Source organism: Aethalodelphis obliquidens, unplaced genomic scaffold, assembly GCF_003676395.1.
Source record: "Aethalodelphis obliquidens isolate GAN/ISIS:26980383/991018 unplaced genomic scaffold, ASM367639v1 scaffold5, whole genome shotgun sequence".
Classification (NCBI taxonomy): domain Eukaryota; kingdom Metazoa; phylum Chordata; class Mammalia; order Artiodactyla; family Delphinidae; genus Aethalodelphis; species Aethalodelphis obliquidens.
The window spans coordinates 48,262,929-48,276,929 of record NW_020837949.1 but is presented as its reverse complement, the minus strand read 5'-3'; the positions used below and the strand labels follow the sequence as shown (position 1 = coordinate 48,276,929).

Sequence of the window (14,001 nt, the reverse complement as noted above, 5' to 3'; positions counted from 1 at the left end):
TCCCTCATTTCTCTGCTTCAGAGATTGTCCAGGTGGTCGAGTGGAGAACAGGTGGAGGGAGCAGGGCTGCAGTGAGAAGTATTGCAACTGTCCGAGTGAGAGAGGGTAACAGTCCACCAGGCAGCGCTGGTGGGGCTGGAGGAGGAGGGGCCAGTGCAGGAGCAAAAGCGGTGCCCGCGGTGCCCGCTGGTTCTCCACACACACACACACCGAGGATGGAGGCAGGGACACAGCGTGGGTGCTATCCAAGGTGCCCTAGAGAAAGGCAGATCTCCAGGCAGCCCAGCCCAGCTGGTGCACACCACGTAGACGTGCTGAGCTCTGCAAAGGGAAGATAAATGCTCAGCAAAACACATCCCGGCAGCTTTAGACAGGGAAGGCCCGAACATGTGTTTGTAACGGGTTCCCAGGCTGCAAACAGTTAACACTGTTAGTGACCTGTGGAGAGTGCAGAGTCATGGGTAAGGGCTACCTGAGAAGCTTGGTGCTCACCTCTGAAGTCTGCAAAGTGAGCCTGGGCTGGCTCTGTTCTTCTCCTTTTCAAAATACAGATGCTAGAGTCTTAAGGGGGTGTGGGCGTGCACGCATGCAGGTGTTCGTGTCTAAATCGTCTTCTCTCCATGTTCAGCAGACTGATTTCCCTGCCTGAGTCAGGTCACCTTGCTGTGGCTGGGAAACTCTATGCCACGCATGAAGCTTTTCATTCTAAATCACTTTTTGTTTCTAAATGAGTTTTACAAAACAGCAACCATTAATCAACACCTTGGGAGACTTCCGGGAAGATGGCGGAAGAGTAAGACTCGGAGATCACCTTCCTCCCCACAGATACACCAGAAATACATCTACGCGTGGAACAACTCCTACGTAGCACCTACTGAACGACCTCCCAAAAGGCAAGGAACCCCCCACGTACCTGGTTAGGGCAAAAGAAAAAAATAAACAGAGACAAAAGGATAGGGACGGGTCCTGCACCAGCGGGAAGGAGCTGTGAAGGAGGAAAAGTGTCCACACACTAGGAAGCCCCTTCGCGGGCGGAGACTGTGGGTGGCGGAGTGGGGGAGCTTCGGAAGCGGAGACTGCGGGTGGCGGAGTGGGGGAGCTTTGGAGCCGCGGAGGAGAGCACAGCAACAGGGGTGCGGAGGGCAAAGCGGAGAGATTCCAGCGCAAAGGATCGGGGCCGACCGGCACTCACCAGCCGAGAGGCTTGTCTGCTCGCCCGACGGGGTGGGCGGGGCTGGGAGCTGAGGCTCCGGCTTCTGTCGGAGCGCCAGGAGAGGACTGAGGTTGGCAGCGTGAACACAGCCTGCAGGGCGTTAGTGCACCGGGAGGGAATCCGGGGAAAAGTCTGGACCTGCCGAAGAGGCAAGAGACTTTTACGTCCCTCTTTGTTTCCTGGTGCACGAGGAGAGGGGATTAAGAATGCTGCTTAAGAGAGCTCCAGAGACGGGCGCGAGCCGCGGCTAAAAGTGCGGAGCCCAGAGACAGACATGAGACGCTAAGGCCGCTGCTGCCGCCACCAAGAAGCCTGTGTGCGAACACAGGTCACTATCCACACCCACTTCCGGGGAGCCTGTGCAGCCCGCCACTGCCAGAGTCCCAGGATCCAGGGACAACTCCCCCGGGAGAACGCACGGCGCGCCTCAGGCTAGCAACGTCACGCCGGCCTCTGCCGCCGCAGGCCCACCCTGCACTCCCACCCCGCCCTCCGTGACCCCCCCCCCCCCCCCCCCCCCCCCCCCGCCCCCGGCCTGAGTGAGCCAGAGCCTCCGAATCAGCGGCTCCTTTAACCCCGTCCTGTCTGAGCAAAGAACAGACGCCCTCTGGCAACCTACACGCACAGGCGGGGCCAAATCCAAAGCTGTGAGAACAAAGAAGAGAAAGGGAAATCTCTCCCAGCAGCCTCAGAAGCTGCGGATTAAAGCTCCACAATCAACTTGATGTACCCTGCATCTGTGGAATACATGAATAGACAACGAATCATCCCAAATTAAGGAGCCGTGTGGATGAAAGGCTCTTGGTGCTGCAGCCAGGAGTTAGTGCTGTGCCTTTGACGTGGGAGAGCCAACTTCAGGACACTGGTCTGCAAGAGGCCTCCCAGCTGCACATAATATCAAACGGCGAAAATCTCCCAGAGATCTCATCTCAACGCCAGCACCCAGCTTCACTCAACGACCAGCAAGCTACAGTGCTGGACATCCTATGCCAAACAACTAGCAAGACAGGAACACAACACCACCCATTAGCAGAGAGGCTGCCCAAAATCATAATAAGTCTACAGACACCCCAAAACACACCACCAGACGTGGACCTGCCCACCAAAAAGACAAGATCCAGCCTCATCCACCAGAACACAGGCACTAGTCCCCTCCATCAGGAAGCCTACACAACCCACTGAACCAACCTTAGCCACTGGGGACAGACACAAAAAACAACAGGAACTACGAACCTTCAGCCTGCAAAAAGGAGACCCCAAACACAGTAAGATAAACAAAATGAAAAGACAGAAAAACACACAGCAGATGAAGGAGCAAGATAAAAACCCACCAGACCTAACAAATGAAGAGGAAATAGGCAGTCTACCTGAAAAAGAATTCAGAATAATGATAGTAAAGGTGATCCAAAATCTTGGAAAAAGAATAGACAAAATGCAAGAATCAGTTAACAAGGACCTAGAAGAACTAAAGATGAAACAAACAATGATGAACAACACAATAAATGAAATGAAAAATACTCTAGATGGGATCAATAGCAGGATAACTGAGGCAGAAGAACGGATAAGTGACCTGTAAGATAAAATAGTGGAAATAACTACTGCAGAGCAGAATAAAGAAAAAAGAATGAAAAGAACTGAGGACAGTCTCAGAGACCTCTGGGACAACATTAAACGCACCAACATTCGAATTATAGGGGTTCCAGAAGAAGAAGAGAAAAAGAAAGGGACTGAGAAAATATTTGAAGAGATTATAGTTGAAAACTTCCCTAATATGGGAAAGGAAATAGTTAATCAAGTCCAGGAAGCACAGAGAGTCCCATACAGGATAAATCCAAGGAGAAATACGCCAAGACACATATTAATCAAACTGTCAAAAATTAAATACAAAGAAAACATATTAAAAGCAGCAAGGGAAAAACAACAAATAACACACAAGGGAATCCCCATAAGGTTAACAGCTGATCTTTCAGCAGAAACTCTGCAAGCCAGAAGGGAGTGGCAGGACATATTGAAAGTGTTGAAAGAGAAAAACCTGCAACCAAGATTACTCTACCCAGCAAGGATCTCATTCAGATTTGATGGAGAAATTAAAACCTTTACAGACAAGCAAAAGCTGAGAGAGTTCAGCACCACCAAACCAGCTCTACAACAACTGCTAAAGGAACTTCTCTAGGCAAGAAACACAAGAGAAGGAAAAGACCTACAATAATGAACCCAAAACAATTAAGAAAATGGGAATGGGAACATACATATCGATAATTACCTTAAATGTAAATGGACTAAATGCTCCCACCAAAAGACACAGATTGGCTGAATGGATACAAAAACAAGATGCATATATTTGCTGTCTACAAGAGACCCACTTCAGACCTAGAGACACATACAGACTGAAAGTAAGGGGATGGAAAAAGGTATTTCATGCAAATGGAAACCAAAAGAAAGCTGGAGTAGCAATTCTCATATCAGACAAAATAGACTTTAAAACAACGACTATTAGAAGAGACAAAGAAGGACACTACATAATGATCAAGAGATCGATCCAAGAAGAAGATATAACAATTGTAAATATTTATGCACCCAACATAGGAGCACCTCAATACATAAGGCAAATACTAACAGCCATAAAAGGGGAAATCGACAGTAACACATTCATAGTAGGGGACTTTAACACCCCACTTTCACCAATGGACAGATCATCCAAAATGAAAATAAATAAGGAAACACAAGCTTTAAATGATACATTAAACGAGATGGACTTAATTGATATTTATAGGACATTGCATCCAAAAACAACAGAATACACATTTTTCTCAAGTGCTCATGAAACATTCTCCAGGATAGATCATATCTTGGGTCACAAATCAAGCCTTGGTAAATTTAAGAAAATTGAAATTGTATCAAGTATCTTTTCCGACCACAACGCTATGAGACTAGATATCAATTACAGGAAAAGATCTGTAAAAAATACAAACACATGGAGGCTAAACAATACACTACTTAATAACGAAGTGATCACTGAAGAAATCAAAGAGGAAATCAAAAAATACCTAGAAACAAATGACAATGGAGACACGACAACTCAAAATCTATGGGATGCAGCAAAAGCAGTTCTCAGAGGGAAGTTTATAGCAATACAATCCTACCTTAAGAAACAGGAAACATCTCGAATAAACAACCTAACCTTGCACCTAAAGCAATTAGAGAAAGAAGAACAAAAAATCCCCAAAGTTAGCAGAAGGAAAGAAATCATAAAAATCAGATCAGAAATAAATGAAAAAGAAATGAAGGAAACGATAGCAAAGATCAATAAAACTAAAAGCTGGTTCTTTGAAAGGATAAACAAAATTGATAAACCATTAGCCAGACTCATCAAGAAAATAAGGGAGAAGACTCAAATCAATAGATTTAGAAATGAAAAAGGAGAAGTAACAACTGACACTGCAGAAATACAAAAGATCATGAGAGATTACTACAAGCAACTCTATGCCAATAAAATGGACAACCTGGAAGAAATGGACAAATTCTTAGAAAGGCACAACCTGCCAAGACTGAATCAGGAAGAAATAGAAAATATGAACAGACCAATCACAAGCACTGAAATTGAAACTATGATTAAAAATCTTCCAACAAGCAAAAGCCCAGGACCAGATGGCTTCACAGGCGAATTCTATCAAACATTTAGAGAAGAGCTATCACCTGTCCTTCTCAAACTCTTCCAAAATATAGCAGAGGGAGGAACACTCCCCAACTCATTCTACGAGGCCACCATCACCCTGATACCAAAACCAGACAAGGATGTCACAAAGAAAGAAAACTACAGGCCAATATCACTGATGAACATAGATGCAAAAATCCTCAACAAAATACTAGCAAACAGAATCCAGCAGCACATTAAATGGATCATACACCATGATCAAGTGGGGTTTATTCCAGGAATGCAAGGATTCTTCAATATACGCAAATCAATCACCGTGATACACCATATTAACAAATTGAAGGAGAAAAACCATATGATCATCTCAATAGATGCAGAAAAAGCTTTCGACAAAATTCAACACCCATTTATGATAAAAACCCTGCAGAAAGTAGGCATAGAGGGAACTTTCCTCAACATAATAAAGGCCATATATGACAAACCCACAGCCAACATCGTCCTCAATGGTGAAAAACTGAAAGCATTTCCACTAAGATCAGGAACAAGACAAGGTTGCCCACTCTCACCACTCTTATTCAACATAGTTTTGGAAGTTTTAGCCACAGCAATCAGAGAAGAAAAGGAAATAAAAGGAATCCAAATCGGAAAAGAAGAAGTAAAGCTGTCACTCTTTGCAGATGACATGATACTATATATAGAGAATCCTAAAGATGCTACCAGAAAACTACTAGAGCTCATCAATGAATTTGGTAAAGTTGCAGGATACAAAATTAATGCACAGAAATCTCTGGCATTCCTATACACTAAGGATGAAAAATCTGAAAGTGAAATCAAGAAAACACTCCCATTTACCATTGCAACAAAAAGAATAAAATATCTAGGAATAAACCTACCTAAGGAGACAAAAGACCTGTATGCAGAAAATTATAAGACACTGATGAAAGAAATTAAAGATGATACAAATAGATGGAGCGATATACCATGTTCTTGGATTGGAAGAATCAACATTGTGAAAATGACTCTACTACCCAAAGCAATCTACAGATTCAATGCAATCCCTATCAAATTACCACTGGCATTTTTCACAGAACTAGAACAAAAAATTTCACAATTTGTATGGAAACACAAAAGACCCCGAATAGCCAAAGCAATCTTGAGAACGAAAAACGGAGCTGGAGGAATCAGGCTTCCTGACTTCAGACTATACTACAAAGCTACAGTAATCAAGACAGTATGGTACTGGCACAAAAAACAGAAATATAGATCAATGGAACAGGATAGAGAGCCCAGAGATAAACCCACGCACATATGGTCACCTTATCTTTGACAAAGGAGGCAGGAATGTACAGTGGAGAAAGGACAGCCTCTTCAATAAGTGGTGCTGGGAAAACTGGACAGCTACATGTAAAAGTATGAGATTAGATCACTCCCTAACACCATACACAAAAATAAGCTCAAAATGGATTAAAGACCGAAATGTAAGGCCAGAAACTATCAAACTCTTAGAGGAAAACATAGGCAGGACACTCTGACATAAATCACAGCAAGGTCCTTTTTGACCCACCTCCTAGAGAAATGGAAATAAAAACAAAAGTAAACAAATGGGACCTAATGAAACTTAAAAGTTTTTGCGCAGCAAAGGAAACCATAAAGAAGACCAAAAGACAACCCTCAGAATGGGAGAAAATATTTGCAAATGAAGCAACCGACAAAGGATTAATCTCCAAAATTTATAAGCAGCTCATGCAGCTTAATAACAAAAAAACAAACAACCCAATCCAAAAATGGGCAGAAGACCTAAATAGACATTTCTCCAAAGAAGATATACAGAGTGCCAACAAACACATGAAAGAATGCTCAACATCACTAATCATTAGAGAAATGCAAATCAAAACTACAATGAGAAAAAAAAAACAAAAAAAAAAACTACAATGAGCTATCATCTCACACCAGTCAGAATGGCCATCATCACAAAATCTAGAAACAATAAATGCTGGAGAGGGTGTGGAGAAAAGGGAACCCTCTTGCACTGTTGGTGGGAATGTAAATTGATACAGCCACTGTGGAGAACAGTATGGAGGTTCCTTAAAAAACTACAAATAGAACTACCATATGACCCAGCAATCCCACTACTGGGCATATAAGAAAACCATAATTCAAAAAGAGTCATGTACCAAAATGTTCATTGCAGCTCTATTTACAATAGCCCAGAGATGGAAACAACCTAAGTGTCCATCATCGGATGAATGGATAAAGAAGATGTGGCACATATATACAATGGAATATTACTCAGCCATAAAAAGAAACGAAATTGAGCTATTTGTAATGTGGTGGATAGACCTAGAGTCTGTCATACAGAGTGAAGTAAGTCAGAAAGAGAGAGACAAATACCATATGCTAACACATATATATGGAATTTAAGAAAAAAAAATGTCATGAAAAACCTAGGGGTGAAACAGGAATATAGACACAGACTTACTACTAGAGAATGGACTTGAGGCTATGGGGAGGGGGAAGGGTAAACGGTGACAAAGCGAGAGAGAGGCATGGACATATATACACTACCAAACGTAAGGCAGATAGCTAGTGGGAAGCAGCCGCATAGCACAGGGAGATCAGCTCGGTGCTTTGTGACCACCTAGAGGGGTGGGATAGGGAGAGTGGGAGGGAGGGAGACGCAAGCGGGAAGAGATATGGGAACATAAGTATATATATAACTGATTCATTTTGTTGTGAAGCTGAAACTAACATACCATTGTAAAGCAATTATTCTCCAATAAAGATGTTAAAATGAAAAAAAAAAAAATCAATACCTTATTCGGCCATGGGTCCTTTTCAGCTGTATTAGGTGTCGTGGGAGCATCTGCCTGGGGCTCCCAGATGAAGTCCACATTCCTGTTCCTCCAGCCCTTCACGATCTGCCTGCTTCTTGCCCTTCCAGCCTCATCTCTCACCACTCAAAAGCTCCCTAGTTCTCAGACCTTCTGAACTTGCAGTTCACCCTGCATGCTTCTTCACATCCAGGGGCAGGGGCACATTTCATCCTTTCTGCTTGAAAGGTCCTTCAAGCACAGGCACCGTGAGCCCCCTCCCTTCTCCTGGCCGTTCCGACTCACCTTCCATGCTTGGCGTGGCGTAGGTGATGCCTCTTCTGAGAAGCTCTCCCTCACTTAACGGCTTGAGTTTTCTTCTTCTGTGTTCACATGACTTTGTCACACTTTCACACTGTATTTTAAAGTCTTTTTCTTTCATTATAAAAGGCACTCAGACTTATAGTGGAAAATTTGGTCAAGACCAAAAAAAAAAAAAAACAAGCTTAAAGAGAAAAAAATTAAGACAAAAGTCAACAACTTGGGGTTATAAGTACTGTTAATCAATAAATTTCTTTCCAGAATTTTTTTCTATACATATATTTATACATTTTTACATATTTAGAGAAGGAAAAAAAATAAAGCTGCAAAAAAGACAAGGACAATATTGCCTGTAACAGTTCAGTGCATGTAGTGTTTCTAGGTGAATGGTAATTTTTAAAAATAGTTCAGAAAGTTTACAAATCAGATTGCAAGGGATTTTTTAGCACTGGTTTAACAAAAACATATGCTGGAAAATATGCTTAAACAAATCTGTTTAAACAGTTTGTATTCTCTTTTTTCATTTGGTATTTTTCATGTCCTAAATCTTCTTTGAAAATGCATTTTTAGTCCATAATCCTCTGTTTTATAATTCTCATGGTATTATAGTATTTGCTTACTTTTTGGTAGTCCCTACCAGACTGCAAGCTTATTTAAGGCTGAGCCTGTGAATTTTATCATTTTATCTTTAATACCTAATGCAGCCTGAGTGGGTTCAGTTGGCATGAAATACAATGAATGAATGAAAGATTACCTCATTCTTTCTGAATTCTTCACTCAGTCAACCAACCCCTGACTATTTGTTATCTACCTCTGAGGTGACCAAGACTATGCTTAAGTCCACAGATCTCGTGGATGCCGGGAAGCAGCACCACATGCCACATGTCCCTTCGGGGATGAAGGTGTGACTCTCCCCACTGCTGACAGAAAGCCCTCGGGGATTGCCTCTCCTAAAGGGAGCTGCTTTGTCCAAGGTCAGCCCCTTTCCTAAGGTCGCCTGCATCCAATGACTGGTCCATGGAAATATAAAGCTCTGGTTCCTTCTATGAAGAGTTGCTGTCTCAGCTTCTGAACTCCCCTTAGCGTCTGTCTGCTGAGGCCGCCACAAAGACAGCACAGCTCAACTTTTCCCTTTGCCCACTCCTGCTTCTTTCTCTTCCTCTACTCGGGTGTTGACCTCAAGAGCACCGCCCCCAAACTTTCTGTGCATTAATCTCCACCTCAGAGTCTGCTTCCTGGAGAGCCCAGCCTGCAACAGTAGTGATCTAGAAGATGCGTAGACACACCCCTAACTTGAGTCTCATGCACTTCCAGATCACAGACGGTAACACCTTGAGCAGAGACCATGACCTAAACCTGTCATAGCATTAACCTCACCACAGTCTCTAGTACGTAGAACACTCTCAAATTCTGAGTAAGCATCAGCTGAGTGTTGCCAGCTATTGAGATTAAAGGTAAGACTGACTGGTTCTCAAGTTTCAAGTCTGAGAGGCTGAGTGAAGGAGATGCTACTGGGAGCAGACATTCATTCTGTGGAAAATTGGTTTGATGTTAGTTTGGTGCAAACATGTTGCATTTGAACTGTGTCAGAATCTTCAAAGGGAAATGTCTGATAGGCAGTAGGCATATAGAACCAGGTCTCGTGTACGAAACAGTTTGGAAATAGAGATTGAAGCACTATAGATTCACACAGAGCTACTAGTTGAACCTATGAGAATAAGGAAAGCTCCAAGTTGGGGGTCTTTTCTTTTTAAATTTAGAAACAGAAGAGTAGCAGATCCATCAAATGATGGCCCCTCGATTAAAGAAGGAGAGAAGAGGATGCATTGAAGGGAGAGAGGAGGGGTCAAATATATTAGGAAGAGACTCAGTATGGTGCAGTATCTCCAGAAACAAAAAGAAGAAAATTTCAATAATGATTTCTTCATGTTAATTTGGCTCAAGCCATGTTGGAGCTGCACACTGAGTTATCTGTCCCACGATGCAAGTATGGTAAAGGACACAGAGGCAACGCAGGGATCAGGGCAAAACTTCAGGGAATAATGACTGTTATCTTCAGAGAGGAAGGGAAATAGCAAGATGCTAGAAAAGAGGAATATCCAGTGTACAATAGAAAGCTCTTGGAAATTAAATACATGATAACAGAAATTTTTAATGTAACAGAATTGGAAGATAACTGACTAACTCTTCCAGAAAATAGTATAAATAGGGAAAAGTATGGAGAAGAGAAAGCTGGAGAATCAATTCAGGAAGTCTAATTTCTGAAAGATGATAGAACAAATAAAACAGACCAGGGAGCTATCAAAGAAATTACATAAGAAAACTTTCCCGAAGGATATTTTTCAGATTGAATGAGCTCCACAAAGGCCCAACACAATGATTGAAAATAACCCACAACAATGATATTGATAGATATCAAAGATATTGTAGATTTCTGGGGATAAAGAATAAAAGCTCTGAGACAGAGACAGAGAGAACAGATAACAGATCACATGCAGAAGCAGGATGGTATCAGACTCTTCAGTAGCAGTACCAGAAGTTAGAAGACAATGGAATAATGCCTTTGAGGTCCTAAGAGAAAATAATTTCCAAGCTAGAATCTCATACCCAGCTAAGCTTTCAATCAAATATGATGGCAAAAAAGGACAAGATCTCAAAATGTATCTTCCATGTGTCACTTTTTTTTTTTTTTGGCCGTGCCTCGAGGCTTGCAGGTTCTTAGTTCCCCGCCTAGAGATTGAACCTGGGCTACCCGGGGCCACGGCAGTGAAAGCACCGAGTCCTAACCACTGGACTGCCAGGGAATTTCCCATGTGTCACTTTTCAGAAAGTTCCTAGAGGATATGCTCCACCAAAACAAGGTAGTTAAGAAAGAGCAAGACATGAGATTAACAACATCAGTCACAACAAATAAACAAAAATTAGAGGATCCAACAGAGAAGAGAAGAAAAAGGAATTCCAAGGATGACAAGGTGGAGGAGCATGAGAGCGGAATCCTCATTTCCACGACAGGAGGTTAATGGGTAGTAGCTGTAACTGAAAAACAAATAGCAGTATAATATTGTCATTTAGAAATATGAAGGTAAATAGCAGGAGGTACAGCTAAAGAGATGAAAGGAATTTCCTGGAATCTCATGGAAGAAGAAATTGGGGGAGGGGATCGGTTGGGGAAAGGGTTGCTGTTTTTCTTTCAGTCTTGTAGTAGTATTGGACTTTTAAACTAAGCACATTTATTACTTTCATACAAATTAAATTTAGGTAAAAAGTCCATGAGTATGCCAGAAATCATTTGTAAAATGTGTGTAAAATTAGCCCCTTTACCCACACTATTAGAACTCATCTTTCAGGAGAGAAGGCAAGCTCCTCTGATTGGTCTTTCTTCTTCTGCAAATGGTTTCTGAGCAAACTCTTGGGAGCCCATCAATCTGCCAATTAGAAGAAAATGCAAGAGTAACAGCAGGAATCAGTACTGCAAGGAAACAGTTACCATCCCATAAAATTATTGCCTTTACCAAATTAGAATAAACCTGTCAAAGCGATGTTTAACTATCTTTATGTAAAAATCAAAATGGTCTGACTTCAGCTGTCAAACAGACTCTTCCAACTTGTCTGTAACAACGTGCTCCCTTAGTAAGTCATATACTTCAGGTTGCATTTGCACTTTGGGGAGATGGAGCTGCCAGCCCAGGAATCCCTGCCTTTTCCACGGCTGCCTCTGGCACACATAGAACGGCCCGCTAGCTAAGTTGGCCTGGCAGTTGCAGCAGGATGGGTGAATGTCGCTCCTGCAGGAAAACTATGAAGTAAAATATCATTGTACCTACCTCACTGATCAATAAAACAAAATTAAAAATCTAGCTTCTCCACCTGAATGAGAGGCAATTTTCTGTGGCTTTTCACATTTGCTAGAATTTTACAAATATGTTTCCCCCAAACCACCAGATGAGAAAAATCAGTACAATACTAGTTATTTTTATGTGCTGCCTCATCCTTTATACAAAGTATCTCAGATCACTTTAAAGTGAGCGGGAAGAATGGCAAGTGTGATTTATAGAGCCTGAGGGACCAGGGCTAATGCTGCAGAAGTAGGGGATGGCCCACGGAGTACTCAGGAAGGAAGGAAGTCTAAGAGTCGGATACGAACCACAGTTACTGTCCCTTGCAGGGACAGGGAAAGAATTGTAGCAGGAGTCACAACTTTACTCTCAGAGTTGAGGAGGTCATCATGGAGGGATGGTCAGAACTAGAAGCTAGGTGAACACTAACAAGGGTTGAAATGCTTGTAAATCTCTCTTCACACTAATTATTTTTTAGAAAGAGCTTTACTGAGATACAATTTACACTTCATGCAATTCATCCACTTAAAATGTAAAATTCAATGGTTTTTAATATATTTAGGGAGTAATGTAACCATCAATCAATTTTAGAACATTTTCATCACCTCCCAATAAAACCCATAGCCCTTAGCGGTCACTGTCCCGTCTCCCTCCCTGCCTGACATACAGTCGTACGCAACCACTATTCTACCTTCTGTCTCTATGGAGTTGTCTTTTCTGAACATCTCATATAAACAAAATCATACAATATGGTCTTCTGTGACTGGCTTCTTAAATGTAGCATAATTATTTCAAGGTTCATCCATGGTGTAGCATGTATCAGAAGTTCATTCCTTTTTATGGCAGAATAATCCATTGCATGTATGTACCACGTTTACTTACCCATTCATCAGTTGGACATTTGGATTGTTTACTTTTTGGCTACTATCACTAATACTTTAGAGAACATTTATGTATCAATTTTAGTGTGAATATGTTTTCAATTCTCTTGGATACATCTCTAGGAATTTCTGGATTAAATGATAACTCTATGTTAAACATTCTGAGGAACTGACAAATTTTCAAAAGCACTGTTTTACATTTCCATCAGCAATGTATGAAGTTTCTAATTTTTCCACATCCTCATCAACACTTGTTTTTACCTGTCTTTTTAATTATAGCCATCCTAATGGGTATGAAGTGGTATCTCCTTGTCCCAATAATTTCTCATCTTTAATTTCGTTCCTACACTCTCATGATATGCGGGCTTTAATGGCCAGTGGCTGTTTTATTAAAATTCCAGAATGGAAAGAAAAGGATCAATAAAGAACTCTTGAACCTCAGTGCACCTCTTAAAATTGTCCACAGACCCCAATGTTTGGAAGAAAAATTACCCCGATGCTTGGAAAGGGTAAGCACAGAGATAAATAAACTATACATTATCACTATTCATTACCATCATTACTTACTGAGGACATATATACCACCAAAGGACCATGCCAAGTGCCTTAGAGGAAATGAAAAACACACAGGCTCCTGACCACCAAGGATTTGCAGAATTCTGGAACTCATAATGATGGCAATAATACTGTTTGCACACAATTTAACAGACTATAAAGGGCTTTGAGATCTTAACTCTGGGTTGTTTTGGGTTTTTTCCTCAGAAGTTGGAAGTTAAAGCAGCCAGGGGCTCTGTGAGCCCTCTACTCCCACAAGACAAGAGGTCAGGGGCTTATCAGGAGGTAGATGTGCCATGGGGCAGCATGGCAGAGGAAATGTATCTGACAGTGGCTCTGACAAGGAGCCCCACGTGCACGGAGCATATGAAGAGCCAAGAAGGACTGGTAGCCTGGGAAGGAAGTCCGATCATGTTATGACACCATGGGCAGGAGAAACCATGGGGTACAGAGACACGCACTGGGGGCCCTAGGCGCCCAGACAGGAGATTGGGGACCAAAGGGAGGGTGCCTGGGCACACACCTGCCATGGCCTCGTGAGCTGCCACTGGCTTTCCCAGGCCACCTCCACTTCCCTAGCAATACTGGCCCATTTGTGAATTTTTGAATGTGCTGCCCATTCTTATCTTTGTGTGTTTCTTCTATAGGTTGTTTCCTGAAACACGTTCCTCCAATTCCTACACAACATTGCCAAAGACATTACCATTCAAGACGGCATCGGTTGCTTATT

General features: G+C 42.2%; 1 long non-coding RNA gene across 2 annotated transcripts in view; it reads left to right on the top strand.

The window, feature by feature from the left end:
- LOC113618289 (uncharacterized) overlaps window positions 1–14,001 on the top strand; it is a 142,132-nt gene extending 128,131 nt beyond the window's left edge. Inside the window, exons 5-6 of one of the 2 annotated variants that reach the window (XR_003431953.1) lie at window positions 8,846–8,973; window positions 13,919–14,001. This is a non-coding gene — a long non-coding RNA (uncharacterized LOC113618289). Of the gene's footprint in view, window positions 1–8,838; window positions 8,974–13,918 lie in introns of both variants that reach the window. The other variant, XR_003431954.1, reaches the window with a different exon arrangement.